We start from the raw sequence: 21,892 nt of genomic DNA, 5'->3' as shown, positions 1-21,892 counted from the left end.
ATCAGAGATCTTCCTGCCGGGTACAGTACAGGTCTGATCGGGGTGAATCACCAGCTCCAGAGCAGACTTGACTCGACTGGCTATGACTTTGGACAGAATCTTGTAATCAACATTAAGCAGTGAGATGGGCCGCCAATTTCTGATTTCTACCCTCTCCCCCTTCTGCTTGTAAATGAGGGTGATGATGCCTTTTCTCATGGATTCTGACATGCTACCGGCCAGGAGCATACTCTCGTATACTTCCAGCAGGTCCGGGCCGACCCAGTCCCACAGGGCCGAGTACAACTCGACCGGTAAGCCATCGCTCCCGGGAGTTTTACTCGCCTCGAAAGACTCGACGGCCTTTGTCAGCTCGTCCAGAGTTAGCGGCTTGTCCAGTCCCTCCCTCCTGCTGTCATCTAAGACCTCTGTGATAGATGACAGGAAGGACTGGGAGGCTCTGCTGTCTGTGGGCTTCGCGTCATACAGCCCAGCATAAAAGGATTTGCTGATCCTTAGTATGTCGGACTGCGAAGACGTTACCGAGCCATCTTCTTCCTTCAGGCTGCTGATAACAGAGCTCTCTCTGTGTACCTTTTGGAAGAAGTAACGCGAGCACGTCTCATCCTGCTCGATGGAGCGGACTCTGGACCGGAAGATGATCTTGGAGGCCTCCTTGGCAAAGAGCGAGGCCTGCTGGCTCTTCACCTCTTGGAGGTCCTCCTTGACCTCGACCCCCATTGACTGCAACCGGAGTAGATTTTGCATAATTTTCTGGAGTCGGGACAGTTCCCTCTGTCTCTCTCTCGCCTTCTGAACACCTTTGTGGATGAAGAACCTCTTGATGTTCTCCTTAATCGCTTCCCACCAGTGAACTGGAGACTCAAAGAGGGGTTTCACGGTCCTCCAACCATTGTAATCCCTTTTGAGTTCCTCAACGTTCTCTGGGGTCAGCAGTGTCGCATTGAGCTTCCACGTCCCTCTGCCAACCCGCTGGTCGTCCTGTAAGTGACAGTCGGCCAGTAAGAGGCAGTGGTCGGAGAAGAACACCGGCTTGACGTCGGTGGATCCGACCGTGACAGCACGGGAAACAAACAGGAAGTCAATCCTGGAACGGGCAGACCCGTCCGATCTTGACCATGTGTATCTGCGCTGCGCTCCGTCTGCAGGTTTGCTGAAGACGTCGTGCAGTTTGGCATCCTTAACTGTTTCTATGAGGAATCTGGACGTAGCGTCCAGTTTTCTGTCGTCACTGCCGGATCGTCCAGCCGCATCGATGATGCAGTTGAAGTCACCGCCTAGGATGACCGGCCTGGACGTCGCCAGCAGCAGTGGGAGCTGCTGGAAGACGGTCAGCCGCTCGCTGCGTTGTACCGGGGCGTACACGTTGATCAACCGGAGCGGAGCGTTGTTGTACATCACGTCTGCTACGAGGAGGCGGCCGCCCACCACCTCCTTAACTTCGGAGATGGTGAAGTTACCTCCCCGCAGCAGAATACCCAGGCCGGAGGAACGGCAGTCATTACCCCCCGACCAGATCGATGGCCCGTGGGACCACCATCGCGACCACTGCCTGTAGGTGCTGAGGTGTGGTATTCCACACTCCTGCAGAAACAGTAGGTCAGCTTTGACCTTGGCAAGGTAATCCAAGGTTGAAACACATCGCGTAGTAGATTTAATGCTACGCACATTAATGGAAGCAATTCTTACACCCATTTTTTACTAAAAATTAGTTGTTGCTTCCCATACCATTTGTCCTCGCTAGTCCCAGTCCTTCCCCTTCGGGATGTTCCTGCATACCCATCGTATGCGCAAGCAGTTTCACGTTGGTTGGGCTCAGAAACCCCTCCTGATTTTTCCTGCAGGGTTTGTGCCGCTCGGGTGACATCGGGGGGGTCTTGTAGGCAGAGAGGATTGGGTTGTCCTCAGCTGCTTCCATCTGTTCCTCCTCGAAAACATCACAGCTCCCGGTCTCCCGGAGCTCAGGTGCGCCAGACGTGTCTTTGCTCCCGGTGTCCTGGAGCTGAGATGCGTTGGCCACGTCGTTACGTGTGGGGCATTGGGGTTGGGGCACGCTGGGCCCATCACAGCTTCCAGTGCCCGGGGGCTGGGATGCTTTATCATCCATCTCGGAGTTCTGCCGCCTCTTTTGAAGGGGCTGTCGTTCCAGCATTTCCCCGTCCAGTGAAGAGGAGTTGTTGCAGTCTGATTCAGAAGAGAGCCTCCTCTTGCCACTGGTTTGGGTGGTGGCTTTGGGATGTTTTTTCTTTGTGGTTCTCCTCTGGACCACTTGCCACTGACCTGTTTGTCCATCTGCTGCCTCCTCCTCCATTGATTCTGTCTGTGGGGGAGGGGTTTCCGGGCGCTGGGTAGGTGCTGGGTCGTTGGTTTCAGCCGCCTCCCCTTCCTTCTCAGGTTGAAGTTCCTCACTGCGGAGAAGGTTGCTGGTCTCCTTTCGAACAGCGGACGCCTTCGTCGAACCTTCGCCCGGCCATTCCTTGGACCTTGCCGCCTGAGCATAGCTTTGACAACGTTTGGGACAGGTCTTGTAGAGATGGCCTGCCGCACCGCACAAGTTGCAACACTTAGTCTGCTTACAGTCCTTGGTCTGATGGCCTTCCTCCTTGCAGTTCTTGCAAACAACCGTGCTGCAGTTGGCTGCCATGTGACCAGATTTGCCACAGGTGCGGCAAACTCTGGGCTGCCCAGCGTAGACCAAGAAGCCTCGACTTCCCCCGATAGCGAAGCTGGAGGGAGGGTGGATGATGGCTCCACTGGGATCTACCTTCAAGGTCACCTTGACCTGCCGCTTGCTGGTCCAGATCCCAAAGGGGTCCTTGACATCAGTGCTGCTGCCGGCCACCTCGACGTACCTGGCGAGAAAGGTGAGTACATCCACCACCGGAACATGGGGGTTGTAGAGGTGAATCGTCACCACCCGGTCCCGTTGTGACGGAAGCGTGAAGAGCGGCTCCGCTGTGAGGATCGACAGTGGCGCCTGGTCCCCTTTCTCCTTGAACGCCTTCAGGAACTTGATGCATCCCGCCACGTTCCGGAACGTCACGTCGAAGTATCCACTGCTGGGGAAATCCTGCAGGCAGAAGACGTCCGTCGCTTGAAATCCGCAGCAATCGAAGAGAATTTTCTTGATGAAGAAGGTGCGATCGACCGGTGCATCTCCTTCTTTGTCCTTCACGACCACCCGAACGGTGTTGCGCACTCCCTGGCCCGAAGCTCGAAAATTGGTTATAGCCATTTTACTCAAAGCTTCCCCAGGATCAAAAAGCAATGATCATGGTCTCTTCTCAATCAAATAAGCACTGATAAGAACAGATACTACACTTGATCTTAGCCAAAAGGCCGAGAAGCGATGGCCGTAAAACTGCGTTTGCTGCGCGCGTCAGGCCCGGCGTGCGGCCTCTACGTCAAAGTAGCCTCCGGGTGGGCGAGCCTCGGGCGAAAGAGGCGACGGCGGGCGGTCTTTGAGCCAGAGCTCCTTTTGTTGCCGGGCCTTGCAAGCAGAAAGGAAAGCACGCGTGCATGCCACGCGCAGCCATTCCTTGCGCTTCTGCGCGAGGCATTGCGCAGGAATAAAGACAACCGCGCGCGCTGGGCAGCAAGGGGCGGCCTGCAACTGCGGGGCAATCCAACAGGGGGCAGCGTAGCGCCCACGGAAAACTGCAGCAAAGTCAGCCGAGCAGCAGCGCCGTCACTATTGCGAATTCTATTTTTCAGCAGGGGTCTCGCTCCCGTGGAGGGGGGAAGCTGCACCGCTCCTGGAAACACTGCAATACCAGGTGGATGCATGGAGTGGACGGGGCAAGCCCCTGCTCCATCTCCCTGTCCCAAAAATCAATTTAATATTTGGTCCCCAGATAGGGGACGTATCAGATATTAAACTGATAAGAACAGATTTTTTTTTTTTTTTTTTTTTTTTATTTCCAAAATATACTTTATTCATAAAAATCTGTAAAAATTACATTGCCAAACAGTTTCCAAACAGCACCAAAAAATACAAACATTGCAAGGGAGATCAGTTTCCTTCAATACTTTCATGAGTTTCTTCCCAACCCTTCCGTTTCTCAATTGTCATGTCAATTACAGTTTTACATTTACAGCAATTGAGAATATTAACGATACAGTTCGAGGGGTTTCCCATGGATCCAGCCCCTCAGTCTAGCTTGGTGGGGGAACCTTACACTTAAACTGATAAGAACAGATTTTTTTTTTTTTTTTTTTTTTTTTTTATTTCCAAAATATACTTTATTCATAAAAATCTGTAAAAATTACATTGCCAAACAGTTTCCAAACAGCACCAAAAAATACAAACATTGCAAGGGAGATCAGTTTCCTTCAATACTGTCATGAGTTTCTTCCCAACCCTTCCGTTTCTCAATTGTCATGTCAATTACAGTTTTACATTTACAGCAATTCAGAATATTAACGATACAGTTCGAGGGGTTTCCCATGGATCCAGCCCCTCAGTCTAGCTTGGTGGGGGAACCTTACACTGTGGTCTTTCCCCATTGAGCCTTTGCTGCGGCTGCCCCAAGCTTTAGTGCGTCCCTCAGCACGTAGTCCTGGACCTTGGAATGTGCCAGTCTGCAACATTCGGTGGTGGACAACTCTTTGCGCTGGAAGACCAGCAAGTTTCGGGCAGACCAAAGGGCGTCTTTCACCGAATTGATAGTCCTCCAGCAGCAGTTGATGTTTGTCTCGGTGTGCGTCCCTGGGAACAGCCCGTAGAGCACAGACTCCTGTGTTACAGAGCTGCTTGGGATGAACCTTGACAAAAACCACTGCATCTCTTTCCACACCTGCTTTGCAAAGGCACATTCCAGGAGGAGGTGGGCGACCGTCTCTTCCCCACCACAGCCAACGCGGGGGCACTGTGCGGAGGGGGCGAGACTTCGGGTGTGCATGAAGGATCTGACGGGGAGGGCCCTTCTCACCACCAGCCAAGCTACGTCTTGGTGCTTGTTTGAAAGTTCTGGTGATGAGGCATTCCGCCAAATGACTTTGACGGTCTGCTCGGGGAACCATCCGACAGGATCCACCGTTTCCTTTTCCCGTAGGGCCTTGAGGACATTCCGTGCAGACCACTGCCTGATGGACCGGTGGTCAAAGGTGTTTTTCCGCAGAAACTGCTCCACGAAGGATAGGTGGTACGGCACGTCCCAACTGCACGGAGCGTTCCGCGGCCATGTGACCAGGCCCATCCTTCGCAACACCGGGGACAGATAGAACCTCAGCACGTAGTGACACTTGGAGTTTGCGTACTGGGGATCTACACATAGCTTGATGCAGCCGCACACGAAGGTGGTCATCAGGATGAGGGCCACGTTGGGTACATTTTTCCCGCCCATGTCCAGAGATTTGAACATCGTGTCCCTCCGGACCCGGTCCATTTTAGATCCCCAGACGAAGCGGAAAATGGCTCGGGTGACTGCCACGGCACAGGAGTGGGGTATGGGCCAGACCTGCGCCACGTAGAGCAACAACGTGAGCGCCTCGCACCTGATGACCAGGTTCTTACCCACAATGGAGAGAGATCGCTGCCCCCACATGCCCAACTTTTGTCGTACCTTGGCTACTCGCTCCTCCCATGTTTTGGTGCACGCCCCGGCCCTTCCGAACCATATCCCCAGCACCTTCAGGTAATCTGACCTGACGGTGAAGGGGACAAAGGATCGGTCAGCCCAGTTCCCAAAGAACATGGCCTCGCTCTTGCCGTGGTTAACTTTGGCTCCCGAGGCCAGTTCGAACTGGTCGCAGATGCTCATCAGTCTGCGCACGGACAGCGGATCCGAGCAGAAGACGGCGACGTCATCCATGTACAGGGAGGTTTTGACCTGAGTGCCTCCGCTGCCTGGGATTGTCACCCCTCTTATGCTCGCATCCTTCCTAATAGACTCAGCAAAGGGTTCAATACAGCAAACAAACAAGACCGGGGACAGAGGACAGCCCTGTCTGACTCCAGATTTGATCGGGAAACTTTCAGATTCCCACCCGTTGATTGACACTGCGCTACTGATGTTTGTGTAGAGCAGTTGGATCCAATTGCAGATTCCCTCCCCAAACCCCATTTTGGAAAGCACGTCCATCATGTAGGTGTGCGATATCCTGTCAAAAGCCTTCTCCTGGTCCAGGCTGATGAGGCAGGTGTCCACCCTCCTGTCCCGTACGTAGGCGATCGTATCCCTGAGTAGCGCGAGGCTATCAGAGATCTTCCTGCCGGGTACAGTACAGGTCTGATCGGGGTGAATCACCAACTCCAGAGCAGACTTGACTCGACTGGCTATGACTTTGGACAGAATCTTGTAATCAACATTAAGCAGTGAGATGGGCCGCCAATTTCTGATTTCTACCCTCTCCCCCTTCTGCTTGTAAATGAGGGTGATGATGCCTTTTCTCATGGATTCTGACATGCTACCGGCCAGGAGCATACTCTCGTATACTTCCAGCAGGTCCGGGCCGACCCAGTCCCACAGGGCCGAGTACAACTCGACCGGTAAGCCGTCGCTCCCGGGAGTTTTACTCGCCTCGAAAGACTCGACGGCCTTTGTCAGCTCGTCCAGAGTTAGCGGCTTGTCCAGTCCCTCCCTCCTGCTGTCATCTAAGACCTCTGTGATAGATGACAGGAAGGACTGGGAGGCTCTGCTGTCTGTGGGCTTCGCGTCATACAGCCCAGCATAAAAGGATTTGCTGATCCTTAGTATGTCGGACTGCGAAGACGTTACCGAGCCATCTTCTTCCTTCAGGCTGCTGATAACAGAGCTCTCTCTGTGTACCTTTTGGAAGAAGTAACGCGAGCACGTCTCATCCTGCTCGATGGAGCGGACTCTGGACCGGAAGATGATCTTGGAGGCCTCCTTGGCAAAGAGCGAGGCCTGCTGGCTCTTCACCTCTTGGAGGTCCTCCTTGACCTCGACCCCCATTGACTGCAACCGGAGTAGATTTTGCATAATTTTCTGGAGTCGGGACAGTTCCCTCTGTCTCTCTCTCGCCTTCTGAACACCTTTGTGGATGAAGAACCTCTTGATGTTCTCCTTAATCGCTTCCCACCAGTGAACTGGAGACTCAAAGAGGGGTTTCACGGTCCTCCAACCTTTGTAATCCCTTTTGAGTTCCTCAACGTTCTCTGGGGTCAGCAGTGTCGCATTGAGCTTCCACGTCCCTCTGCCAACCCGCTGGTCGTCCTGTAAGTGACAGTCGGCCAGTAAGAGGCAGTGGTCGGAGAAGAACACCGGCTTGACGTCGGTGGATCCGACCGTGACAGCACGGGACACAAACAGGAAGTCAATCCTGGAACGGGCAGACCCGTCCGATCTTGACCATGTGTATCTGCGCTGCGCTCCGTCTGCAGGTTTGCTGAAGACGTCGTGCAGTTTGGCATCCTTAACTGTTTCTACTAGGAATCTGGACGTAGCGTCCAGTTTGCTGTCGTCACTGCCGGATCGTCCAGCCGCATCGATGATGCAGTTGAAGTCACCGCCTAGGATGACCGGCCTGGACGTCGCCAGCAGCAGTGGGAGCTGCTGGAAGACGGTCAGCCGCTCGCTGCGTTGTACCGGGGCGTACACGTTGATCAACCGGAGCGGAGCGTTGTTGTACATCACGTCTGCTACGAGGAGGCGGCCGCCCACCACCTCCTTAACTTCGGAGATGGTGAAGTTACCTCCCCGCAGCAGAATACCCAGGCCGGAGGAACGGCAGTCATTACCCCCCGACCAGATCGATGGCCCGTGGGACCACCATCGCGACCACTGCCTGTAGGTGCTGAGGTGTGGTATTCCACACTCCTGCAGAAACAGTAGGTCAGCTTTGACCTTGGCAAGGTAATCCAAGGTTGAAACACATCGCGTAGTCGATTTAATGCTACGCACATTAATGGAAGCAATTCTTACACCCATTTTTTAATAAAAATTAGTTGTTGCTTCCCATACCATTTGTCCTCGCTAGTCCCAGTCCTTCCCCTTCGGGATGTTCCTGCATACCCATCGTATGCGCAAGCAGTTTCACGTTGGTTGGGCTCAGAAACCCCTCCTGATTTTTCCTGCAGGGTTTGTGCCGCTCGGGTGACATCGGGGGGGTCTTGTAGGCAGAGAGGATTGGGTTGTCCTCAGCTGCTTCCATCTGTTCCTCCTCGAAAACATCACAGCTCCCGGTCTCCCGGAGCTCAGGTGCGCCAGACGTGTCTTTGCTCCCGGTGTCCTGGAGCTGAGATGCGTTGGCCACGTCGTTACGTGTGGGGCATTGGGGTTGGGGCACGCTGGGCCCATCACAGCTTCCAGTGCCCGGGGGCTGGGATGCTTTATCATCCATCTCGGAGTTCTGCCGCCTCTTTTGAAGGGGCTGTCGTTCCAGCATTTCCCCGTCCAGTGAAGAGGAGTTGTTGCAGTCTGATTCAGAAGAGAGCCTCCTCTTGCCACTGGTTTGGGTGGTGGCTTTGGGATGTTTTTTCTTTGTGGTTCTCCTCTGGACCACTTGCCACTGACCTGTTTGTCCATCTGCTGCCTCCTCCTCCATTGATTCTGTCTGTGGGGGAGGGGTTTCCGGGCGCTGGGTAGGTGCTGGGTCGTTGGTTTCAGCCGCCTCCCCTTCCTTCTCAGGTTGAAGTTCCTCACTGCGGAGAAGGTTGCTGGTCTCCTTTCGAACAGCGGACGCCTTCGTCGAACCTTCGCCCGGCCATTCCTTGGACCTTGCCGCCTGAGCATAGCTTTGACAACGTTTGGGACAGGTCTTGTAGAGATGGCCTGCCGCACCGCACAAGTTGCAACACTTAGTCTGCTTACAGTCCTTGGTCTGATGGCCTTCCTCCTTGCAGTTCTTGCAAACAACCGTGCTGCAGTTGGCTGCCATGTGACCAGATTTGCCACAGGTGCGACAAACTCTGGGCTGCCCAGCGTAGACCAAGAAGCCTCGACTTCCCCCGATAGCGAAGCTGGAGGGAGGGTGGATGATGGCTCCACTGGGATCTACCTTCAAGGTCACCTTGACCTGCCGCTTGCTGGTCCAGATCCCAAAGGGGTCCTTGACATCAGTGCTGCTGCCGGCCACCTCGACGTACCTGGCGAGAAAGGTGAGTACATCCACCACCGGAACATGGGGGTTGTAGAGGTGAATCGTCACCACCCGGTCCCGTTGTGACGGAAGCGTGAAGAGCGGCTCCGCTGTGAGGATCGACAGTGGCGCCCGGTCCCCTTTCTCCTTGAACGCCTTCAGGAACTTGATGCATCCCGCCACGTTCCGGAACGTCACGTCGAAGTATCCACTGCTGGGGAAATCCTGCAGGCAGAAGACGTCCGTCGCTTGAAATCCGCAGCAATCGAAGAGAATTTTCTTGATGAAGAAGGTGCGATCGACCGGTGCATCTCCTTCCTTGTCCTTCACGACCACCCGAACGGTGTTGCGCACTCCCTGGCCCGAAGCTCGAAAATTGGTTATAGCCATTTTACTCAAAGCTTCCCCAGGATCAAAAAGCAATGATCATGGTCTCTTCTCAATCAAATAAGCACTGATAAGAACAGATACTACACTTGATCTTAGCCAAAAGGCCGAGAAGCGATGGCCGTAAAACTGCGTTTGCTGCGCGCGTCAGGCCCGGCGTGCGGCCTCTACGTCAAAGTAGCCTCCGGGTGGGCGAGCCTCGGGCGAAAGAGGCGACGGCGGGCGGTCTTTGAGCCAGAGCTCCTTTTGTTGCCGGGCCTTGCAAGCAGAAAGGAAAGCACGCGTGCATGCCACGCGCAGCCATTCCTCGCGCTTCTGCGCGAGGCGTTGCGCAGGAAAAAAGACGCGCGCGCGCTGGGCAGCAAAGGGCGGCCTGCAACTGCGGGGCAATCCAACAGGGGGCAGCGTAGCGCCCACGGAAAACTGCAGCAAAGTCAGCCGAGCAGCAGCGCCGTCACTATTGCGAATTCTATTTTTCAGCAGGGGTCTCGCTCCCGTGGAGGGGGGAAGCTGCACCGCTCCTGGAAACACTGCAATACCAGGTGGATGCATGGAGTGGACGGGGCAAGCCCCTGCTCCATCTCCCTGTCCCAAAAATCAATTTAATATTTGGTCCCCAGATAGGGGACGTATCAGATATTAAACTGATAAGAACAGATTTTTTTTTTTTTTTATTTCCAAAATATACTTTATTCATAAAAATCTGTAAAAATTACATTGCCAAACAGTTTCCAAACAGCACCAAAAAATACAAACATTGCAAGGGAGATCAGTTTCCTTCAATACTGTCATGAGTTTCTTCCCAACCCTTCCGTTTCTCAATTGTCATGTCAATTACAGTTTTACATTTACAGCAATTCAGAATATTAATGATACAGTTCGAGGGGTTTCCCATGGATCCAGCCCCTCAGTCCAGCTTGGTGGGGGAACCTTACACTGTGGTCTTTCCCCATTGAGCCTTTGCTGCGGCTGCCCCAAGCTTTAGTGCGTCCCTCAGCACGTAGTCCTGGACCTTGGAATGTGCCAGTCTGCAACATTCGGTGGTGGACAACTCTTTGCGCTGGAAGACCAGCAAGTTTCGGGCAGACCAAAGGGCGTCTTTCACCGAATTGATAGTCCTCCAGCAGCAGTTGATGTTTGTCTCGGTGTGCGTCCCTGGGAACAGCCCGTAGAGCACAGACTCCTGTGTTACAGAGCTGCTTGGGATGAACCTTGACAAAAACCACTGCATCTCTTTCCACACCTGCTTTGCAAAGGCACATTCCAGGAGGAGGTGGGCGACCGTCTCTTCCCCACCACAGCCAACGCGGGGGCACTGTGCGGAGGGGGCGAGACTTCGGGTGTGCATGAAGGATCTGACGGGGAGGGCCCTTCTCACCACCAGCCAAGCTACGTCTTGGTGCTTGTTTGAAAGTTCTGGTGATGAGGCATTCCGCCAAATGACTTTGACGGTCTGCTCGGGGAACCATCCGACAGGATCCACCGTTTCCTTTTCCCGTAGGGCCTTGAGGACATTCCGTGCAGACCACTGCCTGATGGACCGGTGGTCAAAGGTGTTTTTCCGCAGAAACTGCTCCACGAAGGATAGGTGGTACGGCACGTCCCAACTGCACGGAGCGTTCCGCGGCCATGTGACCAGGCCCATCCTTCGCAACACCGGGGACAGATAGAACCTCAGCACGTAGTGACACTTGGAGTTTGCGTACTGGGGATCTACACATAGCTTGATGCAGCCGCACACGAAGGTGGTCATCAGGATGAGGGCCACGTTGGGTACATTTTTCCCGCCCATGTCCAGAGATTTGAACATCGTGTCCCTCCGGACCCGGTCCATTTTAGATCCCCAGACGAAGCGGAAAATGGCTCGGGTGACTGCCACGGCACAGGAGTGGGGTATGGGCCAGACCTGCGCCACGTAGAGCAACAACGTGAGCGCCTCGCACCTGATGACCAGGTTCTTACCCACAATGGAGAGAGATCGCTGCCCCCACATGCCCAACTTTTGTCGTACCTTGGCTACTCGCTCCTCCCATGTTTTGGTGCACGCCCCGGCCCTTCCGAACCATATCCCCAGCACCTTCAGGTAATCTGACCTGACGGTGAAGGGGACAAAGGATCGGTCAGCCCAGTTCCCAAAGAACATGGCCTCGCTCTTGCCGTGGTTAACTTTGGCTCCCGAGGCCAGTTCGAACTGGTCGCAGATGCTCATCAGTCTGCGCACGGACAGCGGATCCGAGCAGAAGACGGCGACGTCATCCATGTACAGGGAGGTTTTGACCTGAGTGCCTCCGCTGCCTGGGATTGTCACCCCTCTTATGCTCGCATCCTTCCTAATAGACTCAGCAAAGGGTTCAATACAGCAAACAAACAAGACCGGGGACAGAGGACAGCCCTGTCTGACTCCAGATTTGATCGGGAAACTTTCAGATTCCCACCCGTTGATTGACACTGCGCTACTGATGTTTGTGTAGAGCAGTTGGATCCAATTGCAGATTCCCTCCCCAAACCCCATTTTGGAAAGCACGTCCATCATGTAGGTGTGCGATATCCTGTCAAAAGCCTTCTCCTGGTCCAGGCTGATGAGGCAGGTGTCCACCCTCCTGTCCCGTACGTAGGCGATCGTATCCCTGAGTAGCGCGAGGCTATCAGAGATCTTCCTGCCGGGTACAGTACAGGTCTGATCGGGGTGAATCACCAACTCCAGAGCAGACTTGACTCGACTGGCTATGACTTTGGACAGAATCTTGTAATCAACATTAAGCAGTGAGATGGGCCGCCAATTTCTGATTTCTACCCTCTCCCCCTTCTGCTTGTAAATGAGGGTGATGATGCCTTTTCTCATGGATTCTGACATGCTACCGGCCAGGAGCATACTCTCGTATACTTCCAGCAGGTCCGGGCCGACCCAGTCCCACAGGGCCGAGTACAACTCGACCGGTAAGCCGTCGCTCCCGGGAGTTTTACTCGCCTCGAAAGACTCGACGGCCTTTGTCAGCTCGTCCAGAGTTAGCGGCTTGTCCAGTCCCTCCCTCCTGCTGTCATCTAAGACCTCTGTGATAGATGACAGGAAGGACTGGGAGGCTCTGCTGTCTGTGGGCTTCGCGTCATACAGCCCAGCATAAAAGGATTTGCTGATCCTTAGTATGTCGGACTGCGAAGACGTTACCGAGCCATCTTCTTCCTTCAGGCTGCTGATAACAGAGCTCTCTCTGTGTACCTTTTGGAAGAAGTAACGCGAGCACGTCTCATCCTGCTCGATGGAGCGGACTCTGGACCGGAAGATGATCTTGGAGGCCTCCTTGGCAAAGAGCGAGGCCTGCTGGCTCTTCACCTCTTGGAGGTCCTCCTTGACCTCGACCCCCATTGACTGCAACCGGAGTAGATTTTGCATAATTTTCTGGAGTCGGGACAGTTCCCTCTGTCTCTCTCTCGCCTTCTGAACACCTTTGTGGATGAAGAACCTCTTGATGTTCTCCTTAATCGCTTCCCACCAGTGAACTGGAGACTCAAAGAGGGGTTTCACGGTCCTCCAACCTTTGTAATCCCTTTTGAGTTCCTCAACGTTCTCTGGGGTCAGCAGTGTCGCATTGAGCTTCCACGTCCCTCTGCCAACCCGCTGGTCGTCCTGTAAGTGACAGTCGGCCAGTAAGAGGCAGTGGTCGGAGAAGAACACCGGCTTGACGTCGGTGGATCCGACCGTGACAGCACGGGACACAAACAGGAAGTCAATCCTGGAACGGGCAGACCCGTCCGATCTTGACCATGTGTATCTGCGCTGCGCTCCGTCTGCAGGTTTGCTGAAGACGTCGTGCAGTTTGGCATCCTTAACTGTTTCTACTAGGAATCTGGACGTAGCGTCCAGTTTGCTGTCGTCACTGCCGGATCGTCCAGCCGCATCGATGATGCAGTTGAAGTCACCGCCTAGGATGACCGGCCTGGACGTCGCCAGCAGCAGTGGGAGCTGCTGGAAGACGGTCAGCCGCTCGCTGCGTTGTACCGGGGCGTACACGTTGATCAACCGGAGCGGAGCGTTGTTGTACATCACGTCTGCTACGAGGAGGCGGCCGCCCACCACCTCCTTAACTTCGGAGATGGTGAAGTTACCTCCCCGCAGCAGAATACCCAGGCCGGAGGAACGGCAGTCATTACCCCCCGACCAGATCGATGGCCCGTGGGACCACCATCGCGACCACTGCCTGTAGGTGCTGAGGTGTGGTATTCCACACTCCTGCAGAAACAGTAGGTCAGCTTTGACCTTGGCAAGGTAATCCAAGGTTGAAACACATCGCGTAGTCGATTTAATGCTACGCACATTAATGGAAGCAATTCTTACACCCATTTTTTAATAAAAATTAGTTGTTGCTTCCCATACCATTTGTCCTCGCTAGTCCCAGTCCTTCCCCTTCGGGATGTTCCTGCATACCCATCGTATGCGCAAGCAGTTTCACGTTGGTTGGGCTCAGAAACCCCTCCTGATTTTTCCTGCAGGGTTTGTGCCGCTCGGGTGACATCGGGGGGGTCTTGTAGGCAGAGAGGATTGGGTTGTCCTCAGCTGCTTCCATCTGTTCCTCCTCGAAAACATCACAGCTCCCGGTCTCCCGGAGCTCAGGTGCGCCAGACGTGTCTTTGCTCCCGGTGTCCTGGAGCTGAGATGCGTTGGCCACGTCGTTACGTGTGGGGCATTGGGGTTGGGGCACGCTGGGCCCATCACAGCTTCCAGTGCCCGGGGGCTGGGATGCTTTATCATCCATCTCGGAGTTCTGCCGCCTCTTTTGAAGGGGCTGTCGTTCCAGCATTTCCCCGTCCAGTGAAGAGGAGTTGTTGCAGTCTGATTCAGAAGAGAGCCTCCTCTTGCCACTGGTTTGGGTGGTGGCTTTGGGATGTTTTTTCTTTGTGGTTCTCCTCTGGACCACTTGCCACTGACCTGTTTGTCCATCTGCTGCCTCCTCCTCCATTGATTCTGTCTGTGGGGGAGGGGTTTCCGGGCGCTGGGTAGGTGCTGGGTCGTTGGTTTCAGCCGCCTCCCCTTCCTTCTCAGGTTGAAGTTCCTCACTGCGGAGAAGGTTGCTGGTCTCCTTTCGAACAGCGGACGCCTTCGTCGAACCTTCGCCCGGCCATTCCTTGGACCTTGCCGCCTGAGCATAGCTTTGACAACGTTTGGGACAGGTCTTGTAGAGATGGCCTGCCGCACCGCACAAGTTGCAACACTTAGTCTGCTTACAGTCCTTGGTCTGATGGCCTTCCTCCTTGCAGTTCTTGCAAACAACCGTGCTGCAGTTGGCTGCCATGTGACCAGATTTGCCACAGGTGCGACAAACTCTGGGCTGCCCAGCGTAGACCAAGAAGCCTCGACTTCCCCCGATAGCGAAGCTGGAGGGAGGGTGGATGATGGCTCCACTGGGATCTACCTTCAAGGTCACCTTGACCTGCCGCTTGCTGGTCCAGATCCCAAAGGGGTCCTTGACATCAGTGCTGCTGCCGGCCACCTCGACGTACCTGGCGAGAAAGGTGAGTACATCCACCACCGGAACATGGGGGTTGTAGAGGTGAATCGTCACCACCAGGTCCCGTTGTGACGGAAGCGTGAAGAGCGGCTCCGCTGTGAGGATCGACAGTGGCGCCCGGTCCCCTTTCTCCTTGAACGCCTTCAGGAACTTGATGCATCCCGCCACGTTCCGGAACGTCACGTCGAAGTATCCACTGCTGGGGAAATCCTGCAGGCAGAAGACGTCCGTCGCTTGAAATCCGCAGCAATCGAAGAGAATTTTCTTGATGAAGAAGGTGCGATCGACCGGTGCATCTCCTTCCTTGTCCTTCACGACCACCCGAACGGTGTTGCGCACTCCCTGGCCCGAAGCTCGAAAATTGGTTATAGCCATTTTACTCAAAGCTTCCCCAGGATCAAAAAGCAATGATCATGGTCTCTTCTCAATCAAATAAGCACTGATAAGAACAGATACTACACTTGATCTTAGCCAAAAGGCCGAGAAGCGATGGCCGTAAAACTGCGTTTGCTGCGCGCGTCAGGCCCGGCGTGCGGCCTCTACGTCAAAGTAGCCTCCGGGTGGGCGAGCCTCGGGCGAAAGAGGCGACGGCGGGCGGTCTTTGAGCCAGAGCTCCTTTTGTTGCCGGGCCTTGCAAGCAGAAAGGAAAGCACGCGTGCATGCCACGCGCAGCCATTCCTCGCGCTTCTGCGCGAGGCGTTGCGCAGGAAAAAAGACGCGCGCGCGCTGGGCAGCAAAGGGCGGCCTGCAACTGCGGGGCAATCCAACAGGGGGCAGCGTAGCGCCCACGGAAAACTGCAGCAAAGTCAGCCGAGCAGCAGCGCCGTCACTATTGCGAATTCTATTTTTCAGCAGGGGTCTCGCTCCCGTGGAGGGGGGAAGCTGCACCGCTCCTGGAAACACTGCAATACCAGGTGGATGCATGGAGTGGACGGGGCAAGCCCCTGCTCCATCTCCCTGTCCCAAAAATCAATTTAATATTTGGTCCCCAGATAGGGGACGTATCAGATATTAAACTGATAAGAACAGATTTTTTTTTTTTTTTATTTCCAAAATATACTTTATTCATAAAAATCTGTAAAAATTACATTGCCAAACAGTTTCCAAACAGCACCAAAAAATACAAACATTGCAAGGGAGATCAGTTTCCTTCAATACTGTCATGAGTTTCTTCCCAACCCTTCCGTTTCTCAATTGTCATGTCAATTACAGTTTTACATTTACAGCAATTCAGAATATTAATGATACAGTTCGAGGGGTTTCCCATGGATCCAGCCCCTCAGTCCAGCTTGGTGGGGGAACCTTACACTGTGGTCTTTCCCCATTGAGCCTTTGCTGCGGCTGCCCCAAGCTTTAGTGCGTCCCTCAGCACGTAGTCCTGGACCTTGGAATGTGCCAGTCTGCAACATTCGGTGGTGGACAACTCTTTGCGCTGGAAGACCAGCAAGTTTCGGGCAGACCAAAGGGCGTCTTTCACCGAATTGATAGTCCTCCAGCAGCAGTTGATGTTTGTCTCGGTGTGCGTCCCTGGGAACAGCCCGTAGAGCACAGACTCCTGTGTTACAGAGCTGCTTGGGATGAACCTTGACAAAAACCACTGCATCTCTTTCCACACCTGCTTTGCAAAGGCACATTCCAGGAGGAGGTGGGCGACCGTCTCTTCCCCACCACAGCCAACGCGGGGGCACTGTGCGGAGGGGGCGAGACTTCGGGTGTGCATGAAGGATCTGACGGGGAGGGCCCTTCTCACCACCAGCCAAGCTACGTCTTGGTGCTTGTTTGAAAGTTCTGGTGATGAGGCATTCCGCCAAATGACTTTGACGGTCTGCTCGGGGAACCATCCGACAGGATCCACCGTTTCCTTTTCCCGTAGGGCCTTGAGGACATTCCGTGCAGACCACTGCCTGATGGACCGGTGGTCAAAGGTGTTTTTCCGCAGAAACTGCTCCACGAAGGATAGGTGGTACGGCACGTCCCAACTGCACGGAGCGTTCCGCGGCCATGTGACCAGGCCCATCCTTCGCAACACCGGGGACAGATAGAACCTCAGCACGTAGTGACACTTGGAGTTTGCGTACTGGGGATCTACACATAGCTTGATGCAGCCGCACACGAAGGTGGTCATCAGGATGAGGGCCACGTTGGGTACATTTTTCCCGCCCATGTCCAGAGATTTGAACATCGTGTCCCTCCGGACCCGGTCCATTTTAGATCCCCAGACGAAGCGGAAAATGGCTCGGGTGACTGCCACGGCACAGGAGTGGGGTATGGGCCAGACCTGCGCCACGTAGAGCAACAACGTGAGCGCCTCGCACCTGATGACCAGGTTCTTACCCACAATGGAGAGAGATCGCTGCCCCCACATGCCCAACTTTTGTCGTACCTTGGCTACTCGCTCCTCCCATGTTTTGGTGCACGCCCCGGCCCTTCCGAACCATATCCCCAGCACCTTCAGGTAATCTGACCTGACGGTGAAGGGGACAAAGGATCGGTCAGCCCAGTTCCCAAAGAACATGGCCTCGCTCTTGCCGTGGTTAACTTTGGCTCCCGAGGCCAGTTCGAACTGGTCGCAGATGCTCATCAGTCTGCGCACGGACAGCGGATCCGAGCAGAAGACGGCGACGTCATCCATGTACAGGGAGGTTTTGACCTGAGTGCCTCCGCTGCCTGGGATTGTCACCCCTCTTATGCTCGCATCCTTCCTAATAGACTCAGCAAAGGGTTCAATACAGCAAACAAACAAGACCGGGGACAGAGGACAGCCCTGTCTGACTCCAGATTTGATCGGGAAACTTTCAGATTCCCACCCGTTGATTGACACTGCGCTACTGATGTTTGTGTAGAGCAGTTGGATCCAATTGCAGATTCCCTCCCCAAACCCCATTTTGGAAAGCACGTCCATCATGTAGGTGTGCGATATCCTGTCAAAAGCCTTCTCCTGGTCCAGGCTGATGAGGCAGGTGTCCACCCTCCTGTCCCGTACGTAGGCGATCGTATCCCTGAGTAGCGCGAGGCTATCAGAGATCTTCCTGCCGGGTACAGTACAGGTCTGATCGGGGTGAATCACCAACTCCAGAGCAGACTTGACTCGACTGGCTATGACTTTGGACAGAATCTTGTAATCAACATTAAGCAGTGAGATGGGCCGCCAATTTCTGATTTCTACCCTCTCCCCCTTCTGCTTGTAAATGAGGGTGATGATGCCTTTTCTCATGGATTCTGACATGCTACCGGCCAGGAGCATACTCTCGTATACTTCCAGCAGGTCCGGGCCGACCCAGTCCCACAGGGCCGAGTACAACTCGACCGGTAAGCCGTCGCTCCCGGGAGTTTTACTCGCCTCGAAAGACTCGACGGCCTTTGTCAGCTCGTCCAGAGTTAGCGGCTTGTCCAGTCCCTCCCTCCTGCTGTCATCTAAGACCTCTGTGATAGATGACAGGAAGGACTGGGAGGCTCTGCTGTCTGTGGGCTTCGCGTCATACAGCCCAGCATAAAAGGATTTGCTGATCCTTAGTATGTCGGACTGCGAAGACGTTACCGAGCCATCTTCTTCCTTCAGGCTGCTGATAACAGAGCTCTCTCTGTGTACCTTTTGGAAGAAGTAACGCGAGCACGTCTCATCCTGCTCGATGGAGCGGACTCTGGACCGGAAGATGATCTTGGAGGCCTCCTTGGCAAAGAGCGAGGCCTGCTGGCTCTTCACCTCTTGGAGGTCCTCCTTGACCTCGACCCCCATTGACTGCAACCGGAGTAGATTTTGCATAATTTTCTGGAGTCGGGACAGTTCCCTCTGTCTCTCTCTCGCCTTCTGAACACCTTTGTGGATGAAGAACCTCTTGATGTTCTCCTTAATCGCTTCCCACCAGTGAACTGGAGACTCAAAGAGGGGTTTCACGGTCCTCCAACCTTTGTAATCCCTTTTGAGTTCCTCAACGTTCTCTGGGGTCAGCAGTGTCGCATTGAGCTTCCACGTCCCTCTGCCAACCCGCTGGTCGTCCTGTAAGTGACAGTCGGCCAGTAAGAGGCAGTGGTCGGAGAAGAACACCGGCTTGACGTCGGTGGATCCGACCGTGACAGCACGGGACACAAACAGGAAGTCAATCCTGGAACGGGCAGACCCGTCCGATCTTGACCATGTGTATCTGCGCTGCGCTCCGTCTGCAGGTTTGCTGAAGACGTCGTGCAGTTTGGCATCCTTAACTGTTTCTACTAGGAATCTGGACGTAGCGTCCAGTTTGCTGTCGTCACTGCCGGATCGTCCAGCCGCATCGATGATGCAGTTGAAGTCACCGCCTAGGATGACCGGCCTGGACGTCGCCAGCAGCAGTGGGAGCTGCTGGAAGACGGTCAGCCGCTCGCTGCGTTGTACCGGGGCGTACACGTTGATCAACCGGAGCGGAGCGTTGTTGTACATCACGTCTGCTACGAGGAGGCGGCCGCCCACCACCTCCTTAACTTCGGAGATGGTGAAGTTACCTCCCCGCAGCAGAATACCCAGGCCGGAGGAACGGCAGTCATTACCCCCCGACCAGATCGATGGCCCGTGGGACCACCATCGCGACCACTGCCTGTAGGTGCTGAGGTGTGGTATTCCACACTCCTGCAGAAACAGTAGGTCAGCTTTGACCTTGGCAAGGTAATCCAAGGTTGAAACACATCGCGTAGTCGATTTAATGCTACGCACATTAATGGAAGCAATTCTTACACCCATTTTTTAATAAAAATTAGTTGTTGCTTCCCATACCATTTGTCCTCGCTAGTCCCAGTCCTTCCCCTTCGGGATGTTCCTGCATACCCATCGTATGCGCAAGCAGTTTCACGTTGGTTGGGCTCAGAAACCCCTCCTGATTTTTCCTGCAGGGTTTGTGCCGCTCGGGTGACATCGGGGGGGTCTTGTAGGCAGAGAGGATTGGGTTGTCCTCAGCTGCTTCCATCTGTTCCTCCTCGAAAACATCACAGCTCCCGGTCTCCCGGAGCTCAGGTGCGCCAGACGTGTCTTTGCTCCCGGTGTCCTGGAGCTGAGATGCGTTGGCCACGTCGTTACGTGTGGGGCATTGGGGTTGGGGCACGCTGGGCCCATCACAGCTTCCAGTGCCCGGGGGCTGGGATGCTTTATCATCCATCTCGGAGTTCTGCCGCCTCTTTTGAAGGGGCTGTCGTTCCAGCATTTCCCCGTCCAGTGAAGAGGAGTTGTTGCAGTCTGATTCAGAAGAGAGCCTCCTCTTGCCACTGGTTTGGGTGGTGGCTTTGGGATGTTTTTTCTTTGTGGTTCTCCTCTGGACCACTTGCCACTGACCTGTTTGTCCATCTGCTGCCTCCTCCTCCATTGATTCTGTCTGTGGGGGAGGGGTTTCCGGGCGCTGGGTAGGTGCTGGGTCGTTGGTTTCAGCCGCCTCCCCTTCCTTCTCAGGTTGAAGTTCCTCACTGCGGAGAAGGTTGCTGGTCTCCTTTCGAACAGCGGACGCCTTCGTCGAACCTTCGCCCGGCCATTCCTTGGACCTTGCCGCCTGAGCATAGCTTTGACAACGTTTGGGACAGGTCTTGTAGAGATGGCCTGCCGCACCGCACAAGTTGCAACACTTAGTCTGCTTACAGTCCTTGGTCTGATGGCCTTCCTCCTTGCAGTTCTTGCAAACAACCGTGCTGCAGTTGGCTGCCATGTGACCAGATTTGCCACAGGTGCGACAAACTCTGGGCTGCCCAGCGTAGACCAAGAAGCCTCGACTTCCCCCGATAGCGAAGCTGGAGGGAGGGTGGATGATGGCTCCACTGGGATCTACCTTCAAGGTCACCTTGACCTGCCGCTTGCTGGTCCAGATCCCAAAGGGGTCCTTGACATCAGTGCTGCTGCCGGCCACCTCGACGTACCTGGCGAGAAAGGTGAGTACATCCACCACCGGAACATGGGGGTTGTAGAGGTGAATCGTCACCACCAGGTCCCGTTGTGACGGAAGCGTGAAGAGCGGCTCCGCTGTGAGGATCGACAGTGGCGCCCGGTCCCCTTTCTCCTTGAACGCCTTCAGGAACTTGATGCATCCCGCCACGTTCCGGAACGTCACGTCGAAGTATCCACTGCTGGGGAAATCCTGCAGGCAGAAGACGTCCGTCGCTTGAAATCCGCAGCAATCGAAGAGAATTTTCTTGATGAAGAAGGTGCGATCGACCGGTGCATCTCCTTCCTTGTCCTTCACGACCACCCGAACGGTGTTGCGCACTCCCTGGCCCGAAGCTCGAAAATTGGTTATAGCCATTTTACTCAAAGCTTCCCCAGGATCAAAAAGCAATGATCATGGTCTCTTCTCAATCAAATAAGCACTGATAAGAACAGATACTACACTTGATCTTAGCCAAAAGGCCGAGAAGCGATGGCCGTAAAACTGCGTTTGCTGCGCGCGTCAGGCCCGGCGTGCGGCCTCTACGTCAAAGTAGCCTCCGGGTGGGCGAGCCTCGGGCGAAAGAGGCGACGGCGGGCGGTCTTTGAGCCAGAGCTCCTTTTGTTGCCGGGCCTTGCAAGCAGAAAGGAAAGCACGCGTGCATGCCACGCGCAGCCATTCCTTGCGCTTCTGCGCGAGGCATTGCGCAGGAATAAAGACAACCGCGCGCGCTGGGCAGCAAGGGGCGGCCTGCAACTGCGGGGCAATCCAACAGGGGGCAGCGTAGCGCCCACGGAAAACTGCAGCAAAGTCAGCCGAGCAGCAGCGCCGTCACTATTGCGAATTCTATTTTTCAGCAGGGGTCTCGCTCCCGTGGAGGGGGGAAGCTGCACCGCTCCTGGAAACACTGCAATACCAGGTGGATGCATGGAGTGGACGGGGCAAGCCCCTGCTCCATCTCCCTGTCCCAAAAATCAATTTAATATTTGGTCCCCAGATAGGGGACGTATCAGATATTAAACTGATAAGAACAGATACTTTTTTTTTTTTTTTTTTTTTTTTTTTTTTTTTTTATTTCCAAAATAT

General features: G+C 54.5%; 1 non-coding gene and 7 pseudogenes across 1 annotated transcript; all 8 read right to left on the bottom strand.

The window, feature by feature from the left end:
• Positions 1 to 3,242: 3,242 nt before the first annotated feature.
• On the bottom strand, positions 3,243 to 3,351 carry LOC137354572 (U2 spliceosomal RNA; annotated as a pseudogene).
• Positions 3,352 to 3,739: 388 nt separating this feature from the next.
• LOC137354379 (U2 spliceosomal RNA) lies at positions 3,740 to 3,929 on the bottom strand. The gene has a single exon (XR_010970405.1). It is a non-coding gene; the product is annotated as a U2 spliceosomal RNA (small nuclear RNA).
• A 5,510-nt stretch (positions 3,930 to 9,439) lies between these two features.
• On the bottom strand, positions 9,440 to 9,548 carry LOC137354556 (U2 spliceosomal RNA; annotated as a pseudogene).
• Positions 9,549 to 9,934: 386 nt separating this feature from the next.
• On the bottom strand, positions 9,935 to 10,115 carry LOC137354317 (U2 spliceosomal RNA; annotated as a pseudogene).
• Positions 10,116 to 15,315: 5,200 nt separating this feature from the next.
• LOC137354555 (U2 spliceosomal RNA) lies at positions 15,316 to 15,424 on the bottom strand (annotated as a pseudogene).
• A 386-nt stretch (positions 15,425 to 15,810) lies between these two features.
• On the bottom strand, positions 15,811 to 15,991 carry LOC137354316 (U2 spliceosomal RNA; annotated as a pseudogene).
• A 5,200-nt stretch (positions 15,992 to 21,191) lies between these two features.
• On the bottom strand, positions 21,192 to 21,300 carry LOC137354554 (U2 spliceosomal RNA; annotated as a pseudogene).
• A 388-nt stretch (positions 21,301 to 21,688) lies between these two features.
• Positions 21,689 to 21,892, bottom strand: LOC137354239 (U2 spliceosomal RNA; annotated as a pseudogene).

Source organism: Heterodontus francisci, chromosome 41 (genome assembly GCF_036365525.1).
Source record: "Heterodontus francisci isolate sHetFra1 chromosome 41, sHetFra1.hap1, whole genome shotgun sequence".
NCBI lineage: Eukaryota > Metazoa > Chordata > Chondrichthyes > Heterodontiformes > Heterodontidae > Heterodontus > Heterodontus francisci.
Note: the sequence above shows the minus strand (reverse complement) of the source record. Positions and strands in the feature narration are given on the sequence as shown.